This window comes from Cnephaeus nilssonii (genome assembly GCF_951640355.1).
Source record: "Cnephaeus nilssonii genome assembly, chromosome: 3".
Lineage (NCBI taxonomy): Eukaryota > Metazoa > Chordata > Mammalia > Chiroptera > Vespertilionidae > Cnephaeus > Cnephaeus nilssonii.
The window spans coordinates 60,125,494-60,132,731 of NC_137074.1; positions in this window are offsets into that span (position 1 = coordinate 60,125,494).

Here is a 7,238-nt window from a genome sequence, read left to right on the forward strand (position 1 = left end):
TTCTGAAGCCACTGTGTAAGTACTCAGCATGATGTGACAAGATCAGTTTACCTCTAGCTCACTCACTCAGAACCCACCTAGCACCATCTGTCTCCTCCACACTCCAGCTCACTTTTTCCGTCGTTTCTTCCTCTTGCTTCTTTCCTCCACCAGGCCTCCCTCCTGTCCCTTGGAGCATGGTGAAGGCATCATGAGGCACAGAGGATGCCTAAGGGCCTCCATCCCATTGTTGTCCATAGTCTACTCTCTGCAAGTGGCAGTAAGCTATTTTTACACCTGTTTTCCAGACAAAGTATAATGCAAAGACAGGAGATAGGGTTTTCAAAAAAAAAAAATTATCTTCAATCATTTTTATATAAAAACTAGAGGCCCGGTGCATGAAATTTATGCACAGGGTGTGTGTGTGTCCCTCAGCCCAGCCCTCTCCAATCTGGGACCTCTCGAGGGATGTCCGACTGCCCATTTAGGTAGGATCGAGCCTAAATGGGCATTCGGACATCCCTCTCACAATCCAGGACTGCAGGTTTTCAACCACTCACCTGCCATCCTAATTGCCCTAACCGCTCTGCCTGCCAGCCTGATCACCCCAAACCACTCCCCTGCCAGCTTGATCAATGCTTAACTGCTCCCCTGCTGGCCCGATTGCCCCTAACTGCCCTCCGCTTCTGACCCGGTCACCCCTAACTGCCCTCCCCTGCCAGCCTGGTTGCCCCTAACTGCCCTCCCCTGCTTGCCCAGTAACCCCTAACTGCCCTCCCTTGCCAATCTAGTTGCCCCTAAGTGCCCTCCCCAGCTGGTCTGGTCCCCCCCAACTGCCCTCCCCTGCTGGCTCAGTAACACCTAACTGCCCTCCCCTGCTGGCTCAGTAACCCCTAACTGCCCTCCCCTGCTGGCCTAGTCACCCCTAACTGTCCTCCCCTGAAAACCTGGTCACCCCTAACTGTGCTGCCTTTTAGGCCTGCTCTCCCCCAACTGCCCTCCCCTGCAGTCCAGGTTCCCCACAACTGCCCTCCCCTGCAGGCCTGGTCACCCCCAACTGCCCTCCCCTGCAGGCCTGGTCACCCCAACTGCTCTCCCCTGCAGGCCAGGTCCCCCCAACTGCCTACCCTTGCAGGCCTGGTCCCCCCCAATTGTCCTCCCCTGCTGGCCCGGTCACCCCTAACTGCCCGCCCCTGCCAGCCTGGTCTCCCCCAACTGCCCTCCCCTGCAGGCCTGGTCGCCCCCAACTGCCCTGTCCTGTTGTCCCAATAACCCCTAACTGCCCTCCCTTTCTAGTCTGGTCACCCCTAACTGTCCTCCCCTGCAGTCCTGGTCACCCCTAACTGCCCTCCCATGCAGGCCTGGTCACCCCCAACTACCCTCCCCTGCAGGCCTGGTCGCCCCTAACTGCCCTGTATATGTAACTATATCTATAACATTCATTTTTAACAATAGACAAGTTCTTGTGACTTCCCAGAGAGTTTCAGAACAGTAATGGGGAAAACACCTGATGATAAGCAATTAAAAAGAGAGGGTTGTGAGGAAACAGTGGGTTGTGAGCAAAGACAATTCCTTTGAGAAGCTGAGCAATGTGAGAGAGGTGGAAGGTTGGGAGAGAGATAGAAAGGAGAGATACAGAGGACAGAGACAGGGAGAGAGAGGAGCAAAGCATCAGGTAATGGTATTTTTGAGACTGGAGAGACTTATGTGTGTTATTAAAGGACAAGACACAATGAAGAATGAAAGATAAAGGTGTGCAATTTAGAGATCCAAATCCCAGAGCCGGGGATCCTTACATGGAGATCCCAGGCAGAAATATGAGGTATATAAGAGAAACTCTTCACTGTACACTTAGGAGAGAATGAAAATTAAAGCAACCAGCATGAATTGAATCCCAGCCAGAAGTCAGGTATTTTGCATATCTCTCTCGTTTGAAACTGAGACTTAGAGATTAAGTTAGTCACCCATGGCCAGATAGCCAATGGTTACAGGGCTGGTATAGGATTCAGCCTTGTCTGTTTCACAATCCAAGTTCTTTGCCCTTTAAAACTATATCCAGTGGAGGATGGGTCGGGGGAGCAAGTATCTCTCCGCTAGAAGAGCGAGAGGGTTAGTGGTGCAGTGGGATTAGCATTTCAGGAGCAGCTGAGGAAATCCCAGGCCATGGTTACAAATACAGCACTGCAGTAAGTAAGCTGCTGTGGGGAGCTGGCCAGCCCCTGTGGTAGGGACAAGCTCAAACTCTAGCAATGGCTCTTTAGCATTAGCAGGGGAACAAATGGAGTAGATGAAGACAGCAACCAAACAGAGGGGCTGGTTAAGAGAAGTCACCCAGGATGTTCTGAGAGAGAGCCTGAAGTTGAAGCTAGGCATTGGTCCAGGTGAATGAGAAATGATAAGGGCCAAATGATCAGACTATAAGGTGAAGGAATGAAGCAAGCTCAGGAGATGTGAGAATGGCTTAGCCAACCATTTACTTCCTGATGTAAACTGCTTAACTTTTGCACACCTCTCCTAGGACTTGGTACTCTGACTGGACCAGACATCATTCAGTACTTCTTCAAATGAACAAAATTCTCATCTTTTCTTTGCCCATGCTCTCATCTGGAATACTTTGTCCCTCTCTCCGTCTTTCTTTGATTTTTTTTTCTCTGCTCAGGTTTCAGGTTAGATAGAAAATTATGCAGAACCTTTCCTGACACACCATGACAGAGGTGGATGCTTTCTGTTGAATGCTAGACTTTCTTTGTCATGTGATTATCATTATGCTGCAATTCCTTTTTAAAAATATATATATTCTTATTGATTTCAGAGAGGAAGGGAGAGGGAGAGAGAGATAGAAACATCAATGATGAGAGAGAATCATTGATTGGCTGCCTCCTGCATGCCCCCTACTGGGGATCAAGCCCACAACCCAGGCATGTGCCCTTGACTGGAATTGAACCTGGGACCCTTCAGGCCCCAGGCTGACGATCTATCCACTGAGCCAAACCAACTAGGGCTATGCTTCAATTCTTTACTTAATTGTCTGTCTCTCCACTCTGGATAGAAAGTTTCATGAAAGCCAAAACCATGGTTATTGTTACCTCCTCCAACTGAAGGTGCTTTATGTAGTTTCTGGCACATAATAGGGCTCCATAAATATTTGTTGGAAGAATGAATAAATTACTTGAAAAAAACTATTTTATTGTACCTCTTCTTATCTAAATGAAATTGTTCTTCTTGGTATTGTTTAATCTGTATCTTTTTTTCCTTTGTGGAGAGTGCTTAATTAGCATTTCTATGAAGAATATTCCCAGTATTACATTATCAGTCAGCATCTCCTCAGATGTTCTGTACATTTTCACCTGAACAATACAAAATCAAATGTCCAAAAAGAGCTCTTTTTACCCTAAAAACTTTTTTCTCCCCTGGCTTTTCTATTCATGTCCACACGCAAAATAATGAAGTTGTATCTCTATTTCATGCCATGTATGTAACAAAAGCTAATGCAAAATGGATCATAGTCTAGATCTAAGACCATAAAACTCTTAGAAGAAAACAAATATAGGCATAGATGCCTGGGATAGACACCTAAAGCAAAAATGAAAAAAGAAATGATCAATAGCTGAACTTAACTAAAATTTAAAATTTTGTGCTTCAAAGGACACCATTGAGAAAATAGAAAGACAAAGTGAGAGTAAATAGTTAAAAATTATATATCTGATAAGGTACTTGTACCTGGAATATATAAATAACTAAATCACTCTTACAACTCAGTAATAAAAAGACAACACAATGATCTTACCCACATCCTGCGTGGTTCAGGGTTCAGCCTCTGGAGAAAGGCCATGTGCAAATGACAGAGATGAGACAAGAAATAATAATTTGGAAATTGCGGGGGGTGGGGGGGGGGCAGGCAGGAGCCCAACGCAAGAGAAAGGACTCCACTTGTGCTCAGGCCTTGCCATCCTTTTATTCAGTTTGGGATATACCTATAGCCCTTAGGCAGGCAATTCCAGTAACAGACAGACTATTTTGTCAGTGGATTTACATGACTATCTGGTAGGGAAATTGCTTCAGCTACCATTTTCTCGACTAAACAGTCGGTGCATAGCTCTGACCTTTTCCAGGGCTCAAGGTTCACCAGCATTCTGGGCTCCCTGTCCACACCTCTCTTCAGCTTCCAACAAATGGACATTTCTCTAAAGAAGATACAGAAATGGCCAATAAACATGAAGGGATTCTCAACATTATTAGTCCCTGGGGAAATGTAGTACGCTAGCACTTCAGACCTACTAGGATGGTTATACTCCAAAAGACAGACAATAACAAGTGTTTGCAAGGATGTGAACAGATTGAAACCTTAATAAAATGTGGTAGGAATGTAAAATGGTGTGTCTGTTTTGGAAAATAATTTGGCATTCTTCAAAATGTTAAATATAGAATTATCTTATGATTCAGCAATTCCACTCTTAAGTTTACACAAAAAATTGCTCACAAATGTTTATAAAATTATTTATAATAGCACAAAAGTGGAATCAACCTAAATGTTCAACTGATGAATGGATAAATAAAATGTGATATATCCATATAATGAAATATTATTTGGAACTAAAAAGAAATGAAGTATAGACACATGCTACAATATGGATGACCCTTGAAAATATTATTCTGAGTGAAAGAATATATACTATATGTAGTACATCCTACCATATAAAAGAGAAACATGCAAATTGACCGCACCTTCGCTACGCCCACAGCCAATCAGAGCGAACAAGATGGCGGTTAATTTGCATATGCGGGCGCTGAGTGGCCTGGGTCCAGGAAACATCCTCCGGACCTAGGCCGCGCCTAGCCTGTAGGCCCGTGCTTAGGTCCTGAACAGCAGGGGTCCCAGAACGCCCCCTGGCCACTCAAAGCCTATGGGTGTAGGCGCCAAGCCCCGCCCCCAGCGGCTTACAAAGGCTCCTGCACGAAGCGGCGGTTTGGGGCCACGCCCCCAGCCAGGCGCCCAGGACTGGGGGCTGGCTGCTGGCCTCTGGGGTGTGCCGAGACCCTGGCGGCCACTGCTGCATACTGCCAGGGGTCCCTGCAAGCCTCGAGCCTGGGGCCCATGGTGGGGCTGGCTGCTGGCTTTGGGGCGTTTGGAGACGGGGATATTCCCGCCCCGCCCCAGAGGCTTTCCAAGCTCCAGCACCAAGTGGCGGTTTGTGTCCACGCCCCCAGCCTAGCGCCCTCCACAGGGGGATGGCTGCTGGCCTCTGGGGTGTGCGGAGACCCCGGCAGCCACCATCGGGTGGCAGGGACACGCCCCTAGCCCAGTGGACACAACCCAGGGGCTGCATGAGCTGCAGAGGATACACCTTTTTTAAAAAAAAAATATTGATTTTTTTTTTTACAGAGAAGAGGGGAGAGGGATAGACAGTTGGAAATATCAATGAGAAAGAAACATCCATTAGCTGCCTCCTGCACACTCCCCACTGGGGATATGCCTCCAACCAAGGTACATGCCCTTAACAGGAATCAAACCTGGGACCCTTCAGTCTGCAGGCCCATGGTCTATCCACTGAGCCAAACCAGTTTGAGAGTAAATACCTTTTCTGACAACTCATTGGCTAAGCTCCCTGTAGGCCACCACTTGCAGTGTTCTTGGTAATTTGGGTTATAAGAATCCAAGAAGGTGATCTAGGGTTTTTCCACCACACTCTTGAAGGAAAAAATGAAGGTCCCTTGAGGGGTCCCAGATTGGAGAGACTGCAGGCTGGGCTGAGGGACAATACCCCTCCCCTGGCCCCCTCCCCGCCGTGCACGAATTTCGTGCACCGGGCCTCTAGTATATATATATGCAAATATGAAAATATATAGAGAACTTATGTAGATTAATGCTTGCTAAGGCTGAAGAAGTAGAGGAAAGAATGAGGATTGCTTGCTAATGGGTACAAGATTTTTTTCGGAGGGAAGCAGAAATATTTAAAATTAGATAGTGATGATGGCTGTACAATCTGAAAATATACTAAATGTCATTGACTTGTCCACTCTAAATGGATGAATTGTATGGTATCTGAATTATATCTCAATAAAGCTGTTTTAAAAAAAGGAACCTAGATCATTGTTTTCATCTCTTCTACTTCTAATCCACCCAGACTGCTGCCACTAATTCACCCATCATTTTGCACATTCAGACTTCTGCTCAGCACCCATCAGTTGCTCTCCACTGACTATAACATCCCCAAGTCCTTCCTTTGCCATTTGAGGATCTTCATGTCCTAATCTCAGTGTGTCTTTTGGATGCTTTACCTGCTTTTCCACATCAACTCTCTGGATTACTTTACTCTTTCTCCCCATACTTTTGAACTTGTTGGCCACTTTATCTAGAATTCCCCTTTAAAAATTTTTATTTTTTGTAAGTCTAAATCCTGCTTTTGTTTGAAATTCTATGTCTTCAATGCTAATTTCTGTGGCTTATATAATGCTCAGCAATTTCTCTCAGGATCCAGCACTACTCACTTTGTACTTCTCATATTTTACCTCTGTGGTGAGTAGAGTGAAAAGTTATACTCCAAATTATTTAGTAACAAAGATGAGAAAATCAACAGACATGTTCAGAACCCACCCCAGAAATAATTATTTTCATGTTATAATTTGGAAATAATTTACTGATGAGTTTAAAGTGCAAGGAAGTGATAACTCTAAAATATAACATTTGAAATGGACTGAATTCTTGAACCTGGACAATGCCATATGATAATGGTCTCACTAGCAAGAGCATTTACTGAGAGCTAAATTACTGACTGGAAAAGATGAGTTGGAAAGAAAAAACCAGAAGTATATCTTTTGGGCAGTCTAGACCCCAATCCTTTATTCCTTATAGAAAATCATCTCTTAGCATAAAGAAATGGCCTTAGGGTACAAGATTTTTTTCGGAGAGAAGCAGAAATATTTAAAATTAGATAGTGATGATGGCTGTCCAATCTGAAAATATACTAAATGTCATTGACTTGTCCACTCTAAATGGATGAATTGTATGGTATCTGAAGGACCATAGTGACCCTATAAGCCCATTTATATCTTTTCTTATAATGTCTTAGTTGGAGGAAACACCTCATAATTCCTCAAATAGACCTGAAACAAGAAAATTGTCATTAGGCAAAAAATGTTATCATAACATTAATAATGACAAATATTTAATACTTATTATCCAGGCCTTGTATTTACATGCATTTTCTCATTTAATCCTCAAAATAAACTCTGAGCTACATAGTGCACATATAATTGTT